The following is a 24,472-nucleotide window of genomic DNA, read 5'->3' on the forward strand; positions in this document are numbered from 1 at the left end:
GTTTTTTGAGGTGTCCTGAGCATGAGCCACCACCCCACCCCATTTCAGTGGAGAAGAAGGGAGGCGGTGGGGGCAGAAGGACTGTCCCTCCTGGCTAAATTGGGGGTTGGAACACGGAGCAGGCTGGTGGGTCCTAAAGAGACACAAGGGAGTTAGTAAACTGTACACAGAGAGGGAGCGATCCAGGGAACGGGAAAACGGTGGAAGACGAGAGAGAAACAAGGAGACAGGGGTCTCTGCAGTCTGGCCTGATTCATCTTCTCTAGAAAGACTTACCAGAAGCAAACTCAGCCCAGACCATCTAGAGAGTGGGACCAGGTCAGGGCCCTCCCACCTCAGACCCCAAGAAGGTCTCTGTGAGAAGTGCCAGCTGTCTCAGGGACATGGCTTCCAGGAGGTCAGGGCAAGAAGTGAGTCATTTCCTCTGAGTAAGCAGTTCCCAAGTGAGACTCCACGATCTCCCCTTCCCCACCCCCACTGAACAGGTCGGGTCCTTGCCTTTGGAAACTACTGGGTCTGCAGAAGCCAGAGTCTCACAAAGACAATCAAGGATCAAAGGATTGCTTGGGTTGCTTGCAGTTGCAAATGACTCTCCTAGGGTGCATTTAGTCTTTCTAGGGGGGATGTCAACCATGGTTAGTTAGATCAGGGGTTTCAATAAAGGCTTACTGAACTGAAGTTTCTGCCTGAAAAGTGTCCTTGGCCGGCCTGTGGCTGGAGGAGAGATGAGATGTAAGAGACCCTGAAAAGCCACTGGAAGCCTTCTGTAAATGGTCACATAGCCAGCCGGCCACTCATTAAAGCATCAAGTCACAAAATGTCAAAACTTGATGGGATCATTAACTTCTTTTTCTGGGGGTGGGGTGGGGTGAGGTGGGGTGGAGGGGGAGGTCTGTGCCCAGCCCCCCAAGTGATGTAACTCATCCAATGTCCTGCACTGGTTCAAGGTGAAGGGAGGATGGTCTAGGCCTTTTAACCTCGAGCCAGAGCTCCATCTCCTCATACCACACAGAACCTTCTCTCTGCCTCACAGAGCCCCAGTCAGCACACTGAGACTCCATAGTTACTAGCTTAGTTCTTGCTTCTGCTTTGTATACATCGGATGGGGCCTCCCACTCTATGCAGAAGAGGCAGTCTGTCATTGAAGGAGTGTAAGGAGTCCCATTTGGGGTAGGAATTCTAAAATCCAGGAGTGCCTGGGGGGAGAGGCTGAGAGCTGGCCTGTGCTTTAGGCTTGAAATTCAAGCTCAGCTTGATTTCGTAACCCTTTTCTCTCTGGGCTCTGCCATTTATTTCTTTGCCTACTGACCTGCCAATCAGAACCATAAATGTTCTGTAAGCCCAGTTTGCATCATTAGTCCCTTCAAACCATTTACCACTTCCTCCCTGCTGACCCTCTGAGGCAGAGTTACAGATGGCAGGGGCAACTCTCCCGCATGCAGTGAAGTGAGGGCTTGACAGGGCCTGGTTAATTGTTCTGGGAAGGCAGACAGCTGGCTCCTAGGTCAGAACTGCTCCCAGTTCTCATGTAGCTTTCCCTTCAAGCCAAGTTTTGGTAAAAGACAAAAAAGCTTGCTTAGCCATTCTGTGAGCTCCTATTCACCCCTCAAGACCTGAGGTTAAAAGCCCCTCTTGTTGCTTTCAGTTTAAACTGTCCCTCCTGGTCATCTCTTCAGCTTATTAGAGGAAGATAGACCTTGAACGTCCTCTACTGAGCTGTCTACAGAGTCCATCTCTCCACTAAACGGTGAGGTTTTTTCAGTGGACAAATTCTCTCACTCACTGGCAGCTACTAAGTGGAGAGTCTGCCTTTCTAATGGGCACAGGATCCCCTTGGACTCAGGATCCCAGAGGCTCCCACTGCCTTCCCCAGCCATTCCTCCCAACTCAGGCTACCACTGTGACAAACTGAGGGCAGAAGCCACCCTGCTGGTTCTCTGGGCTTTTCTCACAATTACCACACAGCCTGGGAAGTCTGTACCTGAGTCTTCAAATGCAGAAAGCTGAGCTACTGGCTGGAAGCTTACACCAGAGACCATCTTTCTGGGGGCTCACTGAGGGCCGCCAGCCTGGTGTATATCTTCATTTTAGGGACAATTATAGTGGAACAGCTGTGCTCTAGATGTTGAGAGCATACAGATGTTGTGGTTATACAGATGTTGTGGTTATAATCTACAAAAACTGCCAACTCCCAGATCCAGGCATTCAGATCTGCTGAACCAGAGCCATGAGGACTCACCTTTCCCCACACCTCCCTCACCATCCCCTTTGGAGGGCCAGGGAATCATCACTACCTAGTTAGCTGTTGGGGCCAATTTCAAGCAGGTGAGACACTTACAAGGCCAGCTTACTAGGGGCAGATTTGCAAAACCCAGACACATGGACTCCAGTACCAACCCGCTGGACCAGCCCATCTGGGAAAGAGACTGAGAAACCCTATTAAACACCTCCAAAGAAGTGGGGCAGCTGAATGGCTGGAGATGGCGCAATGTGGGGTACCCAACCTCCTCTATAAAGCTCACCAGCCAAAGACGCTTCACCTAAGTAACTAACCCTCAGTTGTCAAGAAAAATGAGAACAAGCCATATGACCCTAAAGAAGCAGACAGATGATCTGAGAATGGGTCACATGGTCAAAGACCAGGGCTCTCTGAAGAGCCAGTGACCTATTGAAAAGTGTATTGGGCATGAGGAGAATTACCTTGAGGTTAAAATGAAGACAAGAGAAAAAGAAATGACTGGAGCCTGCATCGAAAACCCTCAGGCAGAGAGAAGGACACTTAGGAAATCACAGGAATCCTTAGTAGTTTTGTTAACCAGCATGATGGCTTGGGGTCGGAGGTTGGGGGCAACCTCACATATCGGAATCTCAGAGCTCATGAATAGAATTTACTTCGCAAGTGTTTAGCAAAAAACAAACGTGCACGTGTAAAACATTTTTTACAATGGCGGCACTAGGAGGCGTGTAAATGCTCACTCCCTGTATTATTTACCTCCACTTTTTGTTATGTAGCTCCAGCTGGCCTGGAACTTGCTATGTAGAATAAGTTGACCTGGGACTAGCTACAACCCTCTCAGCTCCCTATCCAAGTTGGATAGAGTTTATCAAAACCATGGCCTCAGGTATGCTGAGGTAAGCACTCTACCAATTGAACGACGTATCTTACTCCCTTTCAACTTTTCAAGTTCACTTCTCTGGCCGCTTTGTGGTGATGAACGCCAGGCCCTTGCAGCATGCTTTGCCAGCCCTAAACCTCTAAGCAAGATCCACAGTCCTCATTAACGATTGTCATAGAACAACTTTGAAGAACAATAGAAACTCCCAACTCATTTGTGGGGACTTCTAGATGGAACCTGTGCAGGTCAGGAACCTCAATGTCTCAGTTGCTGGGCGCACCACCAGGTCGTGGGGATGTGTGTGTGGGGGTGGGGGGGAGTGTGCCTGGAATGGGCACCAGCACTGGTACCAGCACCAGCAGCAGGTGCGCGCGGCAGCGGGCGGCGGGGTAGGGATGGGGGCGGGAGCAGCGCCACACCCGGCGCTCAGGGCTACATTCCCGCTCCTTGCCTTTCAAGGTGGGTATTTCCACTGCATTCCCAGGAGGTCTTCCTTGCGCCTCGTCCCCCACAGCGCCAAGGATCCGCAGGTGAAGGCAGCCCGGCCGGCACCTGGACTTCCCCCGCCCTCCTTCTGGAGGCTGCGCGCAAGTTCAAAGCGCTGCCTGCTCCTCCCTCCCGGGCCCATTCCCGGGAGCGAGCCTCAACACCTTCCTGCGCACCCCCTGCCCCGCACCCACACCGTCACATCTCCCAGTTCTGGCTCCTGCTTCCAGTTCCTCCACCGAGTCTAGCCTTTCTCTGTGTTTCCGAGTGCCCACTCCACACTCCTAGCTGCTAGCAGGACCCCCGCTAGGTATTCCAGCACCCAGAGAAGGGTCGCTCATCCTCAGTGCTGGCTACACACAGAATTCACAGTCTGGTGTCTGCTCCCCCTCGCATCCGTAGGATGGAGAGGTCTGGGTGCTCAGTGGGCCTTCGCTGCATTTCAAAGAGCAAGCCAGGAGCCAAAGGAGACTAGGGCCACTCATGGGGCTCCAACGCTGGGTCCTATCCGCTCCGCCCCACGCCACACATCCTGGTACCCAGAGTCAGCCTTCCTTTTCTTCCCAAGCCTGGTGTCTTTTCTTCCTCATCCTAGCTCTCCAGGTTTCTCAAGCCTCCATCTTGACAGCCGCAGCAGCCAAACTGTTTTTGATCAGCAGCGCGAGTGAAAAGTGTTTGGGCATGTCCCTCATCTACATAGGCCAGGTATAAATCACAGGCGCCTCCAAGATTGGAGTTTAAGAGCCTCGCTACTAACCGCTCACTAACATCCACTCAAAAAGGAAGGTCGCCATGAAAAATACTTTCAAAAGAAACCTCATCTTCGGCACTGTTGAGGGACCCCACCCCCTTGCCCACACTACATTCCTCCTTGCATCTCCCTTCCTCTGAGAGAGTTCCCTTTCCCTGATTTCTCCACCCAGATCGCTGAGTCTTGCCCTGGGGTTTACATGCCTATGAGTACAGAAGCTTCCAGACGAGCCGGGTGTCCACAAAAGTTCTGGGTTCAAGGTCTCAAGACTTGCCTCCTACCGGGGATCCACATCTTTCTGAATCCCTTTGCATAACCCAGGGGGGTAGGATGCAGTCTGCAGGCTGAACCCTCCCTGTTCACCCATGACCTCTCACTGTGTCCAACCTTGTCACCCCAGAAGGCTGCAGGGCCCAGCTGATACCACAGGCATTTCTGCTTCTACAGTCTCTTTTGTTGGATTTCTTCTGGAGATGAACAAGCTTTGTGTACAAAAGACTCTCTCACATACACAGACATTTAAATAAAGAAATTCTAATGATTGATTTTTTTTCCCTTCAGTACTGGGGATTAAACCCAAGACCTCACACTGTTAGGCAATACTAAACTGTAAAGCTATACATCCTCAGCCCTTTCCAGTTATATAGATACAGATATATAGAGATAGATAGTCCTACTAAGTTCTCTGACCCACACTGAGCTTTCATTTTTTTACCCTCTTTGGTGAGAATGATGTACTATGTAGTCATAGCTGATCTAAAACTCACAGTGTAGACTAGGCTGGCCTTGAATTCACAGAGATCCACCTGCCTCTGCCTCTTCAGTGATGGGATTAAAGACATATGTTCATCTTAAACTTTCCATCCTCCTGCCTCAGCCTCCTGAATAGATGGGTTTTACATGTCTGTACCACAAAGCTTGGAGAAATTATAGATTTTTCTAGAAAGGAGCTGTGTGTGTTCCGAGGGAGGGCAGAGGTCAACACAGACCCGTGCCTAAGGCTCCTTCAGAAGCCATTCTGGCCCTAAGTGGCTACAGACAGGAAGAGCTCACAAAACAGGGGGGAGATGAGGTAATGGGGACCTCTTTGTGGAAACAGCTATAAATGAAAGAAAGGGGGTGCTTTTACAGGTGCACACTCAGTGGTGAATAATATAGGGTGCACTTATCTGGGGAGACAGTAGTTAATAAGACTATGAGGAAATGATTTCCTGGGCTCTGGTGTAAGGGGGCGGCGGGAGAAACCATTTCCAGGGCACTCACAATGGTTAGTATTTGTAAAGGCCAGCACTTACTGAGCCCTGACTCTGTGCCAGGTATCACATAAGCACTTCACATAAAATATAATAAGCCTTCAATCTGCTAAGGAACCCATCGACGATATTATCCCCATTTGACAGGTGATTACATAGGTTCTAGAGACCGAGTAATGCTCGTGATGGAGGTACTGAGGCTGCTAAGAAAGCAAGAGGGGACTTATCAGGGTAGGGTCTCTACAGTGTGTCAGTGGAGAGCTGAGACTCCCAGCCTGTCTTGTTCAGGCTGAGTGCTGTACTCACACTGGAGCCTCACCCAGTATTTTCCTGCTGGCATTTTCTCTCTTGAATGTTGGTGTGACTCTCCTACCCTTGACATTTATGTCTCTGTATCAAAGCAGCACCATGTCCCGGGCATCCTCAGGAGACAAAAGAACTCTGTCCCAGGATCAGAAGGGCTGACACATGGGTTCAAGTAACCACAGAGAATTTCAGGTAACTGGTAATTCCAAGATAGCAAGCCCAGAAAATGAGGGTTCTCAGAACCAGTGTGGACATGGGGTTCTCAGGGGAGCTGGTCACCTTTGAGACTGCAAAGCCGTTTCCAGAACCTTCTGATTCAGATTCATCTTTTCAAAAGCTCCAAGGGATTTAGGCTGCTGCATTGCACCAACGAGAAAGCAGAGACTCAGAAGGTACAGGATCTGAATGGTTTGATCGCGCCTCCTACACAGCTGCCATTTTGTCTGGTAGTCTCAATTCACTCTCTGGTAATAACTCGTTCTGGCAGAATTCACTTATTTTGCACCCAAATGTGTGTCCCACACTATCCCAACATTGTCATGGGCCCTCACCTGGAGGACTATATAATCAAGGAACAGGGCTATGCACACAGGGGCTAAAGAGGAGTAGCAAGGACACAGGCAGCTTCCAAGCAGGGCTGAGGAGACCCACAGAAAGGGACCACAGGGCAGGATGAGATGAAAAACCCATAGGGGATTGGTATATTGTATTAAATTCTATTACCTTAAGATAATATAGGTAAATATAGGTTCTCACTTCATATTTATTTTCATATTGTAAAATGCAAGTTAATCTGTTGAACATTTTTTAAAAAATGGATTCCTTTTTAAGAATTTCATATATGAGCATTGTATTTACATAATTTTTTCTTTCTCTCCTTCCTCCCACTCTTCCCAACCCCCAATATTTTTCAAATATATCTTATTTAGTTATTGTTTATATATGTATGTATATATGTATACATGTATAAGTATGTATGTATATACAAATACTGATAAATAAAGTGTTTGGAGAAAAAAAATAGGTTCTCAACACGTAGCTCTGGCCCGGAACTCACTGTGCCCTCTAATTTATGGAAATTACCCTGCCTTAGCTTCCGAGGTGCCAGGATTACAGGGATGTACCACCACACTTGGCACTGTCATTGCTGTTATTGCTTTAAAATCTTCTATTCCTTCCAACCAAGTGTAACTGTGATGTATTGCACACACTGGGTGCGGGAGAGGTGTATCCAGGGTATTCCCAGTGGGTGTGACCTGGACCAAGAAGGAAGCGGTAAAAGGGAATGCTCTTATGTGCATTTTTCTGCTCTCAGAAGAAAGGAGCCTCGGACACAGAGATATAAGTAGGACACCAACACACAGGGGCAAGGCGGCCAGAGGCAGGAGCTGACAATCAACTACCGACTTCAGATCCCACAGGCAGCAATGTGGGGACTATCTGTGAGTCTGAAAGGAGATTGGCAGGAACCTGAGCACTTTCGGGTCCAGCTTGATAAAGTGTCCCATGAGGCTGAGGAATCAGCACCGATCAGGATCCTTCCGCATCTCTGGGAAATTCAGATCACCCTGTTACCACTTGTTTTATCTTGTACCGCTGCAGAAAGAATAAAGCCCCACCGCCTGCATCTCCCCTGCCCCTCACACCAGCCAAGCTCTCAGAAGACCAGTGGTCTCTGAATTGCTTTGAATTCCTTCCTTACCAGGCCACAAAGATCTCAGCCTCCCTCTACCAGATTCTCTGGCTCTGTCAGCCCAATGATATCTTTGCCTCTGGAACACTTACTTGGTAATCTCACCTACATGCTTCCACCCCTCTGAACCACTCTGTTCCGCTCTCCCTTGCTGAGGGGACTACAGCCCTTTACCTGGGACGAAATGCCCAGCTTTCTCTGCTCCCCAGTGATCAGCCCCCACAATCTCTTCTGTTGGGAGGCAAGAGATTCTGTGTTGTGTGCCTGAGAGTGATAAAGTGGGCCCTAAGCATCCTCAGTCCCTGCTACCTGATCTTCTGGAGCTCTAAACTCTGGGGAAAGTGATCCTAATGTTCTGTGTGTAAGCATCTCCCAGCACACAGTCCTGTGCAGGAGGCTGAGGACCACGGCGGTAAGCCGCCACGCTCTGAGAGCCCTCCTTTCTAGGGCATTGCTACAGCACAGGACACTCTAGCCACAGTATCAAAGAGATCTTTGTCTCAGTATACTCAGCTTCCTGGGTCAGCCATGAAAGTAAGTCTTGGCCATCCTTGGGCCTCCCAAGTTCCTGCTTGCTTGCCTGTATGTTTGCTCCCCCCACTCCCCGTCCCCCAAACAACCAAGCACCACTGTTATGGACTCTAGTTTGTAGGGATGAATAATGGGTCAAAATAACAAAACCCAGCAATGTCACACATGGTGGTGCATACCTGCAATCCTAGTATCTGCGATGCTGAAACAGAACAGTTACCACAAGTTCAAGGCAAGTCTTACTTCCATGGCAATCACCCAGAACTACATAGTGAGACCCTGTCTCAAAATAAGCAAACGGACAAACAGTTTGGGGCACAACCCCAGTTCATGTCCCAGACACAGAAAGCCCTGAGTGCTGTCTCCACCATCACATGCACTCACCCACCAGCCAGGGAGTAAGCAGCCACTCTTAAGAACCTGGGGGACAAATAAACCAGAGCCTCTTCCCTTGCAAGGGCTCAAGGCCTCCCTATGAAACAGATGCCCCCAAACCAGTGACAGGAGGCTTAATGTGAGTGACTCATTCCACGTGGGTGTTGGAGGAAGGCTGTGCAGAAATACTGTAGGCAGGGTTGGACATGGGCCAAATAACCTCAAGTGTCCATAGCTTCTGACTCCTCTCAGGACAAGAGACCCAGCTGAACCACAGAGCAACCAGCCGACTGCTTCTCTTACTGCGGGCTTCATTCACCTCTCATGTTCTTACATTCACTCATCTCAAGGCCCCAAAGTGATGGAGACACTGGACTAAACCCAATTCATGCAGAATGTCCCCCCCCCCCAAATATGGGGAGAAACAGACTAGACAAATGAAAACAAGGGCCACCTCTGCCGTGCACCTGATGCCACTGAGATTCCAACGAGCAAGGCTAACGTCTAAATGTACTTGTCCCTAGAAGTCTTTCCCAGCAGGATCACGAAGGACCGGTGTGGGTGTGATGAGACATACTTTGAGACACAGTGCTGGACCCAAATGATGCTCAGAAGAGCTGGGGGGTGGGGGTGTGTGCGGTGTGGGGGTAGGGCAGAAGCCAAGCTGGTAAGAGACCTGGAACAAGGGGGGCTATGAGTAGGAATTTGGAAAAGCTTTGGAAGGTCATGGGCCAAAAGATGGATGGTGGGAAGGAGATGGGAGCAGTGTTTGGGAAATGGCTAGGCATCACTCTAAGAACATTCAACAGCCATGACCTACTGCTCCACTCCTAGGCAAGTGTGTTGAGGGAGAGCTGTCCTCCAAGGGCACAGAGAGATGTATGTGCTCATGGAAGGAAGGAAGCAGACACACTGACTACTCCATAGCTGGGAAAATGAAGGAAATGCAGAAAGACCCAGGAACAACGTGGAACTTAGAAATGAAACATAGAAAGAACAAAGACAAATGCGATGATACACACCTTTAATTCCAGCTCTTGGGAGGCAGAGATCTCTGTGACCTTGAGGCCAGCCTGCTCTGCACAGCAAATTCCAGTCCAGCCAAGGCTTTATCATAAGACCCCCATCTCAAAAAATAAGATAAAGAGGAAACCACAGAAGACCACACACAGATTGACCTACCTCTCTCTCTTTCCTCCCCCACCCTCTTTAAAAAAAAGTGAAAGATGTATTGTGGGCATTGTTATCTCAGGTTACATTGTATCTTTTGTTATTGTTGCTGGTTGGGTTTTGTTTTGTTTTTTGAGACAAGGTTTCTCTGTGTAGCCATGGCTGTCCTGGAACTCCTATTTAGAGGTCTGCCTGACTCTGCCTCTGCCGCGCTGGGATTAAAGGTTGGGGGGGGGGCATACATCCAGCTGGCTTTTTATCTCAGTCATGGAATATGTGTGCAGGGGCTGAGGAGATAGCCCCATCAGTAAGCTTTGCAAGCTAAGACCAGAGTTCCTTCTCCAGCAGCCATGCAAACAAGTGTGGCAGTGACACTCCAGCGCTGGGTAGGTATCAACAGGAGAATCTTTGGGGACTTCCTGGACAGTCTAGCCTAACTAGTGAGTTCCAGATTGAGTGAGAGGCACCACCCCTCCCTCCCTCTTTAAAAAAAAAAAAAAAAAAAAAAAAGGCAAAATTCAGGATGTGGTCACATGTGAAAGGAAATGGTGATGGGGTGGGGAGGGAAAAGCTTATAGACAGATGTGGATGTTCTGGTTCTTCCGGGTGTGGGAAAGCTCAAGGTTATGACACCCCATAGATGATGCGTTCGCTTTGTGTGCAAAAAGTACTATATAATAAAAAAGCACATTCGTTTACCAGCTCTCAGCAGAACAACTGGTGTCTGTGTAGGATGCATATCAGTCACACACACACATGTCACCCCGTCTTGTTTGTGACACTCCAAGCAGCTTGGAAGGGACCTCTTCCCTAAAAGACATGTGCACAACAACCCAGCCTCCCAGCAGTCCCTGCCAGGCTTATTCACCACCCTTCTCAGGGCTGAAATGACCGATGCCTCAGCTATATTAAACCTGCACAGGCCAGTCCAGGAGCCCCAGTAAAACTCCCTGAAGCCACCACATCTGACTTACCTACCCCTTCCCAGGAGCCGGGGGCTGAGTAGGACACCAGGATACAGGGTCAGGCCAGGGTCCTCACTGAATCACTTGCATCATTCCCTGAGCCACTCCCACTTTGGTTTTCAAATAAGGTGATAATTGGGGCACACCATCACAAAGAGTATGGCTTTCCCCAAGCCTGGCCCTTTCTCTAGGGCAGGATGACCTGCATTCTTTCCTGGTACTGAGTACTTAAACAACCCTCACTGTACTAGAATGACCTGCACACCACCCATGATCAGTCACTGTCAGCTCAGCCCTATGTAGCTGGACCTCACAACTTTCTTGACAATTTAGTGCCCCCACCTCCATTTTACATAGAAGAAATGGAGGCTCAGAAAGTCTGAGAGCCACCAACCGGCAGGTCTGAAATGTGCCATTTTCCATGGACGGCTCTTCTCCAGAAGCAATGAGAGCTATGTGTCCATGAAAAGCACGGGCTAGAAGCTCAAGGCTGGACCCTACTGAGATCATGAGTGAGAGGGAGATGCTGTCCAGTTCATGGGAAGCAGCAGAAGCCACATCAGAGTTTCTGAGGAGGGGTCCTGAGTCACTGGCCCAACAATCACTAAAATGACAGTGCTCCCCAAGCTGTGCTCTACACCCCAGAGTTACTATGAGGCTCACTTGGGTCACAAAGACACACAGACACACATTTATGTCCTCAAGAGCCAGTCCCCTCTTTGGAAGGATAAGATAGATGCCAATAAGATGTGACTGGGAAGCCAAGAAACAAATGACAAGTGTCATTCAATCTTCCTGGGGAGGAGGATGACACTGGGAGTAGGAAGACACCTGGAGCAGAAAGATTGGGCCTCCAAGCAGGGCACACTCAGCACTGCCTTTCAGCTTAAGACCTGTCCCCAGATGCTGCCTTGTGTTCTGTGCCACTTGGCAGGGTGGGTGGAGATGAAGGAGGCCCACTGAGACTCCAGGAGAGGCTCAGGTGGAGCAGGTGCTGGTGAGAGGTGTCAGTAAGGCAATGGTACCAACCTCGCTTTGCAGAGTGGACAGGAGTCCTCATAACCTCCCCAGGAGAAGGCGGGAGCAAGCACAAAAGCAGAGCGATGATATACGGCAAGAACAACAAAATATATAGCGAGATTAATGATGGTAAATGGGAGGATTACTCACTGTGTAGACGCCAGACCTTGTCTGTCTCATATAATGTTATATCCTTTAATCCTCGCAATCCCCATTTTACAGACAGAAAAGTTGAGGCTCAGAGAAAATAAGGTCACCCAGCTACATAGACGGAAGCCCAGGACTGTCCCCCAGAGCCATGCTCTAATCCTTTCGGGTGAAAGGAGGCTGAAGGCAAGCAAATGAAGGGGAGAGGAGAGGAGCCAGGGAGAGCCAGGCAGGGGCTGGAGGGTGTGGGGTCAAGGTCAGCCTCAGGTTAGAGAACACTACAGTCAGGTGTGTTACCTGATGATGTCACTGCCCTTCTGATCACATCATCTAAAACCGCAAGACTGGCTAAGCACAGGGAAGGTCATCTGAGACCGAGAGTGGCAAGATGAGGCCCTGAAGGTAAGAGGAACACAGCTGGGACAGTCCCCAGTTCTGCTGCTGAACAAGGGATTCTTCACCTGCTAGAGTGAGCCTATGCCGCAAGGCTAGAGGGGCAGCCAGCAGGGCGGGGGACAAGACGACCAAGCCTTCCTCTAGATTCTGTGCTGGGAGAACCTAGGTTGACCCACTTCCCCATCCAACTCCTTTATCCTGGCCAGAGTGGATGGAATGATGTTATTAAACAAAGGCTGAGCATTCTTCAAGTGCCAAAGACTTAAACGCCTCACCTCAAGTTAACAAATGTCAGTATTCCACATTCTACTGAGATCCCGGACCTGGACTCACAGGAGCCATGTGCTTTCTTGATTTAGTCTTAACCATGTGCTTCCAGAAAAAGCGCGCACGCGCACGTGTGTGTGTGTGTGTGTGTGTGTGTGTGTGTGTGTGTGTGTAGGGGGTGTCTATGTCTGTCTGTGTGATACCAATACAAAATTTAAATTGTAAAGAATAATGCTTGACTAATACTAGTCTCTTCAAGGAGTTGCCAGACATCTAGCTAACCCTCCAGGTATCCACAGCCCCCGCCAATACCCTGCCCTGACACCTTTTTGGACCATTAGTACCATGGTCAGCTCTAATAGAACAGACTCCGGGCAGAAACCCACAGCATTCAGGAGGCTTTAAGTCATCTGGGAAGGATTCCCCGGACACTGGGATACCTGGATCATCACCAGGGTGGGTGTGGGCCCTGTGGGTATAAGCACTGGGATGCCAGACTCCTGGCTCCAGAGAGAGGGACATAATTGTCAGACAGTGGTGCAGAGCTCTCTGCCACAAAGGCCTGGTCAAAACCTTGGGTTAAAGGTAGTTTCGGGTTACCTCCAAAGAACTGTCATGGACTCCAGAAACAACATATCCAGTCCTCAAGGGAAGGGACTAAGAAGACCGACCCTTCAGTGATGCTTACATCCCGGAGACCAAATGAAATCGTCTGGGCTTGGACTAAGTCTGCAGATAGAACTCAAGGGAGCTCCCTGGCTATCACTGAGGGGCAGCGAACCCTGGAGGGCCTGGCTTCCTGCAGCCAGCATCTAACTGGAGCCGCAGTCTACTGCCGGAGGAGCCTTAGGCACTAAAGTGGTTTTCTCAGGAGCTCAGTTTGTCACCTGGAGAATGGAGAGAACAAGAGCAGGCTTCTAAGGCTGTGGGAGGAAATGTGTGTGACGTTCCTTCTGTGTACACGAGGCAGAGGCAGGAACATCAGAAAGGACAGATAGATTACCTGTTGATTATTAAATTCTGTTCCCTGGCTGCTTACTTTCTGGAGACAGGGTGCTGCTTTAGCTTCAAGGGCATGCTGGAGTCATGGCCATCCTTGGAAAGTTCTGGACTCTCTCGCCCTGTAGAAGCTTTTGAGATGGAAGTCCATCCCGGGTAGATTTGGATGCCCTCTTGGCTGAAGTCAAAGGACTGGGTGGGGTGGTCTCTAGGGCCAACTAAGGGCAGGAGCTGAGAATATAAACTGAAGCTTTGCCAGGTGGTCAGCAGGCTATGCTTTCTTACCCATACCCTGAAGCTCTTCTCTGTTTCTATTTTTGTTTGTTTGTTGAGACAGGATCTTTTGTCACCCTGCTTCCCTGAAACTTACCACATAGGCCAGCCTGGTCTTGAACGTACAGAACTCTACCTGTCTTGGCCTCCCAAGTATTGGGGTCAAAGGCATACAATGCATGGGTGCTCTCCTCTCCTTCTTGTGAGGCTCCTGCAGCAGCAGTGACGTGGCTCAGCCCAGGCCTACCTGAGGTCTCACCCACAGCTTTGCCAATGGGAAAGCCTGAGCTGAGAGAGGCCATCCTGTGTGGTCCTGAGTTTATCTCCTCTGCACTCTCTCTCATCTGAATGCTGCCCTGAGCATCTGCATGCCACCATGAACTTTTCCAGGGTGGTAGTTCTACAGTAGCTTCTGGAGAGACGGGAAGGGGTACTCGGTTACTCGTGTGTCACCCAGGAAGTGGTATCAAGAGCACCAGCTAGCTATCTCCCAAGGTGAGACAGGACAGACAGGTGTGAAGGGGGGCAAGCAAAGAGAAGACACAGTCATCACAGAAACAGAGTCCCCAACTAGGGGCATAGCTCAGTTGGTAGAGTGCTTGCCGAGCATGCATGAAGCCCTGGGTTCAATCCCCAACAACAAATAAAACCAGGCACGGTGGTGCACGCTAAGCCCAGCACTGGGACAGTAAAACAGGAGGACCAGAAGTTCAAGGTCATCCTTGAACAGTGTTTGAGACTTTGTCTGGAAAGAAAAAGAAACAGATTCCCAAGAGGTGGGATGACACCTTCAAGCTTAGACTGAAGTACATCATGGTGGCATCCCTGCAAATAGCATCCCTAGAGACACAGTTTCTGCAGACTCGGGGAGTGGGGGGGAGGGGGGGGGAGAGACACAGACAGCACTTTTCCCAACTCACAGCTGTCAGCCCAGAGCCATTTGTTTCTCCAAAACAGCCATGTTTTTCTCCTCCACCTATCCATTTCCCTCTTTCTTTTGTGGAGACAGAATCTCATTGTATAGCCCAAGCTGGTTTCAAACTTGCAATCCCCCTGCCTCAGTCTCCGGAGTGCGGGGATTGCAGGCATACTGCCACCATGCTGACAAAATGAATTTTGCTTTCCCATTTTCATCTGCCTCGCTTCTTTTCAGAAAGAATTCAGCACAGCTGGCAGCCAACATGCTGTCTGAAGGCCAAAACATATTTATGGAGCATCAGTAGCCACTACACAGAGACCAAGCACGGAGAACTCTAGAGGCACCAGGCATGGGGTCTGCCTGCAAGGAGTTTTAGAATACAAAATGTTTCTGGATAAATAGCAGAATGGAGATGAAAACCCTGGACCAGGCAAAGGAGAAGACGAATATACCACCCGAGGTCAGCACAGGTGCAAACATCGGGTATCAAGCCTCGCTCTGGGATTCCTAACGGCTGGCACATAAAGGAAGTACACTTTATAAGAAAGGATCGAGCATTCTGGTTCTCAGCGGGAAATAATGCCGAATGTTTAGCTGTGAAAATAAAGACTCAACAGCCCAGAAACACCAGCTAAGGGCTAGGATATGGGCATGAATTCTGAGGCCGGGGAGGTAAGATGGTTTAGCCAAAGTGCTGAGATCATTCCTCAGAACCCATGGGGAAAGGTTGGGTGTGGCGATGTGCTGTAATCCCAAAGTGAGGACGGCAGAAGCAGGAAGATCCTTGAGGCTCACTGGCCAGCTAACCTAGACTAATCAGGGAACCCAAGGGCTCAGTGAGAGACTCTATTTCAAAAGCTGAACAGAGTGCCCAGGGAATGACACCCTAGGTTGTACTCTGGCTCCATGCTCAAATGCACACATGAACACACACACACACACACACACACACACACACACAAAGAGAAACCACTCTGTCTACTGCTTCTGGCTCACACAGGGTGGAGATTAGATGCCAAGGAAAAAAGAGGACCCTGGAGGATGAGTACACCGGTAGTAGGCGGTGACCTTGTAGGTCATTGACTATCTACCAATTAAGAGCATAGAGGCCCAATGATTGACTAAGACTAGCCCTTTTTGGTCCAAGAGCAGCAAAAAGCTCCCATGGCTACACTGCGCCACCCCAACTTGAGGACAGCCTGACCAGTTGTAGGAAGGCCCCAGTGACAGATGTCTTTCCTCAGTCAGAGTTCCTAGACTCTTCAGAGTGGGATCCACACAAGCTAAGTAGCAGCTCTCAAGTTGAAACTGTAGTGAGATCTTGCCTCAAAACGATCCTTTGGAGAACAAAGTATTACAGGAACAAGCATCTTCTCCTCCTTCTAACTAGGAAGTCTTCTTCCAAGCCCAAGTGGAGGCAGAATGTGGGCTCCAGCCCTTGTCCAGCCATGTGTGGTCTGTATGAAGCAACTACTCATCCTTAGGCTTGGAAGAATATCTTCTGGGTCTCTACAGACAGCCACACAGCATGCAGGCGCACCTGCCCCTGGGTCTTGCCATTTTTATATGCAGAGCATGAGCCGAGTGAACATGGAAGAAGCTCTAACACATACATAGAAAAATTCTTCAATCTAGGCTGAGGAGCAACAAAGCCCCAGGGTACGGACGTGGTGGAGACATCCCAGCATCCAGCACAGCCCCAACAGTCTACCCAGGAGGGTCCCATTGCCTTAGAGACACCGAAGGCCCTCCACAATTTAGGGCTGTCAGCTGCATGACACAAGCCAGCCAGGACCTGTACTTGGCAGAGCAGAAATAAGCCCTGGCCAACCTGGGGGCAAAGTCCTGTTGCCTTCCCCAGCTCAGAGGAAGGAGGTACACAGAGGTTCGTGTTCTGTTTCGTGTTGGGTTTGAGGGAGGAGCTGGAGAGGGGTGTTGAAAGGCGTGTTGTATAGGGAGGTAGAGGCCAAAATAAAACAAAGGGAGTCTCGATCAGAACCATGAGACGGTTCAGAGGGGCAGAGTGACGTCCTCGGAAAGCCACGTTATGAAGTGTGGAGAAACTAGAGAGAGGCAGCAAGCTGGTTCACATGGTCACAAGCCCCCATTTGCATTCATAGCAGGCACTGGAGGATTGGTTTTCCTTGCCGATCCAGCTGGCTCCGACAGATAAGTGGGACTCTGCGCCCAGGGGCAGGTTTGGCAGAAAGGCCCTCCCAACAAACCTGGTCACAGGGTCCTGTTGATCCCATCCCCCTTGCCAACACAGGGGCACACAACATTCTCTTCAAGTCTCTCTAGCTCAGTTAAGGAACAGGGCTGAGCTGCTGGGGGGTTTTCTTGGCATTCCCTGGGGGATGGATTTCCTGATGACCTCAGGCTTTGAGAGAACGCTTCCAGCTGCCTACCTTGCCCCCATCACCACCCAGACCTACTACCCCAGGTCTCAGTGGGGATCAGGCCTGTGGGATCTTCGTGGACCTCCAGAGCTGAAACCGGAGCACACCTGCCACCACTGGGTCTTGAACCTAAGCAAGGGTTTTGCACCCCACGGATTCGACTCAGAGATTGGGGGTCCATTGCAGAGACTCTTACACCTCCTCTGGGTAGGGAGTGGGGTTCTTGGTCATCTTTCTAGCAATGACAGTTGCTGACTCTGGTAGAACAGACATCCTCTCATTAGTACCACAGATAGGGAAGGCATGTTATTGCCCATTTGGTGGATGAGAAAACAGAGGTCTGGGAAGATTGGCAATTCAGCCTGTACCTCGAAGCTGCTCACATATGAGTTTATGGTCTCTACCCTGCCCTGGAATCAGTTCTCAGTCTCTCACTAGGCACAGGAAACTCAGATAACCACTGGCCCTGTGCACAGAGCATCACTTTGGAATAGGAAGACCATGTGCAACAGTTCAGGTCCCCTGGATCCCAGACTTGGAAACCATCTCTCACTCTGATTCCTCTTGTCTTCAAGTGCAGCACATTTTTGGGCCCCCAGCCTTCCTTTAGATGTGTGAGTGTGCCTGACATTTCTGGAATTCACTCCACATGCATTAATGAGGCCATTTTGAGAAGGCCTGCCTCAGGGGGAACGGGAGAGCTGTCTGCTGTCCCCATCCTGACCTCTGCCAACTCCTGCCAGCTGTACTAACCAAGCTCAAACAGACAGCCAGGTGCTGCAGGCCTTGGCACCCTTACCCCTGCCTGTCCCATACCTTTTTGGGGCCCCTGACCCAGAAATTCACCATCTGGAGCTGACTGTGTTGGAGTGGCCACACTGGTCAGCACGCAGCCAGGCGAGCCATGGGACTTGTGGAGAAGTTAGTTTTAGGCAGGGTTAGTGGCTTCTCCCCTCTAGTACAAGGCTGATGCTACCAGAACCTCTGCAGTCCTTCAGCAGTAACTGCATTTCCACACAACAGGTCATCTAACTCAAAGTCAGAGAGTTTAGCCTCCGAGCACCACGCCTTGTCTCTTGCCCCCATGGGCCACCAGAATCCAAGCCACAGGACAAGAAGCCAACGTGAAGGTCTTCATAGGCAACCACATTAAGAGGAAGTGGGGAGTTGCCACACGGAGGCCCAGGTGGCTTAGCTATTCTGCAGAAGCAGGGTGGCGGCTCAGTGATCCTTCCCAGCATCCTACTCTTCCAGTGAGCTCCATCAGCCTGGGGGGGGGCAGTCCCCACAGGACTCTGTCCTCCGGATTCCTTCCCTCCTCTTCCTCCTCTCAGTGGCCTAGCATGCACTCAGTAAAGGGGATTCACTCTCTAAGAAGAACCCTATTTGGAGCTAGGACATCACAGGTACCAGGCCCGGAGGGGACGAGGTAGAAGCCTCTCCCTTACTGTCGCCCCACATACCTCCACCCCCCAAAGAATGTAATTAAGCAGCAGGCTTCTGCCAGGAGCCAAGCTTTCTGCTTTCCGTCTATAAATCACCTTCTGAGTCATCCCCCAGCTCCAGAAGCAACTTCACCTCCTCGTGCTGGGGCTGCTCCAGCACCCAGTGCCCCAAGCCTACCCCTCCCCTGTGTGCTCTATGTCCCAGCTGGAAATGACAGAGGCTTCACAGCTTAGAAGACTGTGGGGGGGCAGTGTCAGGAGGATTAAGGGAGACCCCAGACCACCTCTGTCCACCTTATCCTTCCTTCCCTAGGCAGCCAAAAAGCTGAACTTCACGGGGCTGGAGAGACGGCTCAGTGGTTAAGAGCGCTGGCTCTTTCAGAGGTCCGGGGTTCAATTCCCAGCACCTACATGGCAGTTCACAACTGTGTGTAACTTTAATTCCAGGGGATCCGACTCCCTTGCACAGGTATACATGTAGGCAAAACACCAACATACATAAGACAAAAATAATTTAAGAAAGTTGCAAGCCCGTGCGTGGGTACTAATGCCAAGCATATGGAACAAGGAGGAATCAGAGGAGCTATGGGGGCCAATCTCGGAGGGTTTATTGGAAGAGACAAGTCTGGATTCGGGGCCAGACAGAGGTCAAACATTGAACTGTACATACAGGCAGCACTGGGGGGGGGGGGGGGGGGATGGATCTGATCCCTGATGTTCATGGAGTAGAGACCATAACTTTATTTTTCATATGGGGAAACTGAGACTGGGAGAAATCATTTCACCAGCAGCCCAGAGGCAGAGGAATAGAGAGGCCTTACGTGAGGTTTGGAAGTGAATTAAGAAGGCATGGCAGTATTCGGTAGGAGATGGGGTTTAGGATGGGTACACCAAGCTACAGACATAAAGGGGTGACTGCCTCAGGCAGGTCCCAAGTATCTGCTGTGGAGTCCCCATCATATCCCTGAGACTCTGAGAAGATGAATAGACACCTCTAAGTATAGTCAAGAGACAGGCAGGGACCTGAGCACAGAGAAGGACAGAGAGTCACCCTAGGTCACACAGCCAATGGATGGTAAGCTCAGAACTCAGATGTGGGTCTCCACTTCCTGGCTGAAACATTTCCAGCTCCCCAAAGGGAATACACAGAAATAAAACATGTGGTAGCCCAGCCATCAAGAGGGGTGCTGCCCAGCCGGTGATAGCACAAGCCTTTGATCCCAGCACTCCGGAGGCAGATGCAGTAAGGAGGATCTCCTCCGAGTTCACGGCCAGCCTAGTCTTCGGAATAAGTTCTAGGACAGCCAGGGCTACATGAAGAAACCCTGTCTCGAAAGACACAACAAAACAAAACAAAAAAGGGAGGTGCTGGGTAAAGGAAGGGCAGGTCCTTTTCAGCAGCTCTGGTAGGAGGCCGTTGGGTCTCTCTCGCACCTCCCAGCCCACTACACCCTCCTCCAAGTACTAAGCTCTGTAATAACAGAATGGGGGAGAGCTTCCTTGCATCAGTCTGTCCCTTGGGGACCTCTTACCTGGGGTCCTGTTTGTCTCTTCAATGGATGTTGGAGCGGAGGCCCAGAAGTAGGTGAGCATGGGGCCTGGAGAGCTCTGAGTTTACAGTGGGGTAGCTGCAGGAGGTGCCAGCTTTGTAAAGGCCTGGACTCCCAGGTCACCTCTTCTGACATTCAGGTTAGAATCTAAAACCCCAAGACCTCAGAATCTCTGTTGAGAATCGAGCCACACCCAGCTTTTCCTTTTGGTCCCCAAGCTGTTTATAAGACTCTTGGAGATTTTGGAGGGGAACTTTCTTCTGATAGCTGGGTCCCCTCACAACCTCTACTGCACCCCTCATCCTGTGCCTTCCTCCCGATATATTCCAGTACGTTCTTCTCAAGGACACAGTTTCTGGTACCAGCTAATGTTTGACCAGTTTTCTTCTTTTTGTTTGTTTGTTTGGTAATGTGTGCTGCCATTAGAAGGATACCAACAGATCTACCACCAATGGCACGCCCTTGGTAGCTCAAGGCCCCACCCACAATAGGGGCGGGCTGTGGACGCATTTTCAATGGGGCCTAAGATCATTTCCCCCAGAGAATTCCCCCAAGGCAAGATCTTCTCTGGAAGGGCGACCACCCTGCTAAAGCTTGGCCATCCGATCTGGTATCTCCCGTCTGTCTGTCTGTCTGTCTGTCTGTCTGTCTGTGGGATCAACAGCCTCCAGCCAGCTCAGCTCACCAGCCCTAGCCCCAGCCAGCTGTAATTCCAGCCTGTTACAAGTGTTAACACCTGGCCTGGGGCCTTCCTCCCCCGCAGTCTCCAGGTGCCTCCCTGGGCCCAGCCTACTGACCCCCACTGGGGTTTGACTGAACACGTTCCCAAGTTCCCAAGCCTCGGAGAGAAGGCTGTTGGGTGGGCGTTGAGCAGGGGAGAGGCAGCAGGATGTGACACATGGAGAAACTGAGGCAGGGCTTAAAATAGGCGCTTGGGTGGAGGATGGGCTCTGGAGTGCTGCAATGAGAACCCGGGCACCCTGGCAGGCTTGGAGTCCTCAGCAAAACATTTTGTCCTAAACTGCAAAGTTGGGCGGGCTGGTGGCATGTGGTAAAAAGTGAGAAAAGTGACCCAAAAGACTGTGAGGAGTCACTGGTCCTCAGCCACACAGTGTGAAGTGAGCTGCCCAACACCACCCAGCCGACCAGACTCCTTTTAGGCCCCTTTTATCACGGCATTTCCTATGGAACACAGATGGCACAGGCCAAGGCCCTAGGGAGATCATGCTCCTCAAGAAAGAGAAAGACAGATTTCTTTACCAGGAACTAACTAGTACTAACAAGGAGAGTTCTAGAAATCAGGCTTGTTGTCACTAGTCCTACACCAATGTAGCCACTACCAGGCTGGGAGGCTTTGCAGCACAGGGCTTTCTTTTAGAGTAAGAGGCCTCTCACAGTTCCTTCCTCATCGCCTTCTCTCAGGGTTGGTGCCCAAGCAAGGAAGAGCAGGGACGGGTTACTGGGAGTAGGGGACCTTCCTGGGAGTGATGTGGACAGAAATCCCAGCTAAGCCATTTCCCCTGTAAATCCCTCCTGGGGAATGTGAGAGCTGGGTGGGCCAAGGAGGCCAGGCAGTTATGGACTCAAACACTAAAAGGACTGGAATCTGCCTGCCTGGGGGCAGGGGGAATCAAGAATTTGAGGCCTACCCACTCTCTGCTTCCAACCCTAAGAAGGTGATTCACTTCTCAATCCCAGCTCTAAGACTAAAGGGGACCGACCTCAGAGGAGGGAAGGCCTGTGGCCACAGTCCTCAAGCAGGCAAGGCACACTGGTGCCAAGGAAGGCCCTGCCCCCACCCCAGCTGGGATCCCAGGCTGATTATGTCTGCAGCCACCTTCTGAGACCTCCACTTCCTGCCTGTCCTTCCCCTCAGGGCTACAGATGTCCACCAAGCACCCCTCTCAGGTGTCCTTCACGCCCACAAGTCAGGTGTTAGCAAACATAACCACTGGCACAAAACTATGTCACTGGCGTTTGGGTACAAGATCAGAAGCAGGCTGCGACACGGCCCTCAGCCAGGTATTGACAAGGCTCTCTCATACTTCCAACCCCAAGCTGGTCATGCCATGAACACGGATATCATGCACAAAGACATTTGTTGGGCCTCCCCCTTACGCCGCCAAGAAGGCATGCGCGTGTGGAGGGACATACACAGACACATGCACGGACAACACACAGGTCCAAACACAAATACCGCGCCATGTCCAGTATCACAGGCAAAAGCCAGGCGGTCCCCTTTACACAAGCGATGAATACTTCCAGACTTCTGTCTCACATCACAGAATCAGCCACTTGCTGATACTCTTATGGAGATACAGCATTACCCTGCTGTGGGCCACAGATCCCCTAGGCACACACTGCAAGGTTTCACACAAACAGTTGCCTGGGTCTCAGGCACTAACAACTTGCACCCACAGAGACATACTGGTGCACAGACACACTTCTCAGGGTCATAGACCCAGAACACACACTGTACCCCACACAGAGGTAATCACATGTACTGACAAACCACCCATCTCGAAAATACCCATATTTCTCTATGGCTCAGACAAAAGCAGCCACCTGGTCCCCCTTAGGCCCCCAAACATGCCATGAGTGTAGCCTTACGTTAGGGCCTGTCTCTGCCTTCCAAGTTTTCCTAATGTTACTTCTTGTTGGATGGGGACCTTATCTAGACATTCCTGGACACTATTACACACAGAGGCTACTGTTACCCTCATCTAACCCACCGGTGCTGCCCCAGGAAGTGCTCTCTACCAGTTCACAGAACTAGCAAGCCCACTCTCTCCTCTTTCTTGTCATCCTTAGGGCTCCAAACAGCTCTTCCTATGCACCCCCAGGCTCCCTGAGAAGGCAGAGTATGGCCTTGGCTAGGGGAAAGAAAGTCCCGAGGTAACCTTTCACCAATTGGCAGAACCTCACCCTGGAATCCCTGGCTGCCCCCAGCATGCACAGGCTCCATATTACTCCATACAGAAGCCCCAGACCAGCCCAAGTCCACAGGAAGAAAGACTGTCTGTCCTTGGGGTATCTATCAACCTAAGGAACAACTCCTGGACCCTCTAAACAGAGCCTTGGCCAGGCCATGGCTTGGGTGCTTGGGTTCATGACTGCTCCCTCCCCTGGCCTTCAGACACCCCAATACATTTGGAGAAAGACTTGGGGTGTGGCCCAGTATCTTGTAGGCTCTGAGCCTCATATTGCAGGCTTGCAGGTAGCAGGCAGGAAGGGGGGCATGTAGGCAGCACATTACCCTGGTAACACTTCTGTCTAACTTTGACCCCAGGGGCCAGTCTCCTTCTTACTCAGAGGTCCCAAATTCCTCCTCCTCACCTCCCACCCCCAGGCCGCTAGCCGCTGTCCAGGAGGGGAAGGTTCTTTTATTAAAGTTTTCCGGAATGCAGGGGGCTGGAGACTGAGAGAGCTGGGGTGTAATTTAGAAAACTGGTTTTAGTGTCTTCCCCTGTAGGACCTATAGAGGGGGAGCAGCAACGAGGCTTGGAAAACAGGGGAGTCCCTGGGGCTGGGGCTTCCGAAAGGCGGTTTATCTTCCAGTGAACCCCCTCACACACCCATCAGCTCCCAAGTACTCCGCCTGCTCGCCCAGCCTTATTTACTAAAATGCCTTTTGTATCCATATTTCTCAGGGACAGAATTCCCCTTTCCGTCGCCCTTTCCTCTAGCTTCTCCGTCTTCCAAAAGCAACGAATTTGACATGGAGAACTGGGGTTTTTTGCTCAAAAAAAAAAAAAAAAAAAAAACCAACACGCCTACCCCTCCCAAACAAGTACGTTTTCAAAGAGCCCCCACCCCTCTTTTCTCCGGGATGGACAAGCAAGGAACGAATATACCCGGAACAGCAATGGCACCTAGGACCAGCAATATATTCACTTCAGAGGCTCAAAATTAATCTAGAACGGCGTGGGGAGAATCTGCTGAAATACCCCCAAGTCCCCGGCTTGGAATCCCCAAAGCCCTTAGGGTCTGAAATATGAAGGCAAATGCGCGTATTGTGGAGGAAATCTCTTGACCGAGACACCAAAGAGGTACGGTGGCAAAAAAAAGGACAGGATAATTTTACCCATGGAGACCCTAAAATGGAAAAGAGGAGTGGCCGGGCCCCAGGGACAGCACAGAAATGCAACTGTAAGCAAACCAAGGGTCTTCGGGACCCCCAAATTGGAGTGGGAGAGGGTGAAGACTGAGAATGAGAGACCTTCAGGGGTAGAGAGAGCCCTCCCGCTTCTGCGGCGAGTAGCAGGGAAAATGGTGATTATCCGAGAAGCCAGGAGTTGGATTCGGAAGGCGACACCAGCAGAAGATCCAGGAGGGGTGGACGGCTGGGGGGCTAGCGGGAAGCAAGGAGAAAGGAGCCCCAGGCCTGCTGCAACCCAGACCCGGCCAGCGC

General features: G+C 50.8%; 1 protein-coding gene across 1 annotated transcript in view; it reads right to left on the minus strand.

Annotated features, from left to right (window-relative positions):
• Wnt3 (Wnt family member 3) overlaps positions 1–24,472 on the minus strand; it is a 42,927-nt gene that overhangs the window by 18,121 nt on the left and 334 nt on the right. The window lies entirely within an intron of this gene.

The sequence above is a fragment of the Arvicanthis niloticus genome, chromosome 6 (genome assembly GCF_011762505.2).
Source record: "Arvicanthis niloticus isolate mArvNil1 chromosome 6, mArvNil1.pat.X, whole genome shotgun sequence".
In the NCBI taxonomy this organism is placed as follows: domain Eukaryota; kingdom Metazoa; phylum Chordata; class Mammalia; order Rodentia; family Muridae; genus Arvicanthis; species Arvicanthis niloticus.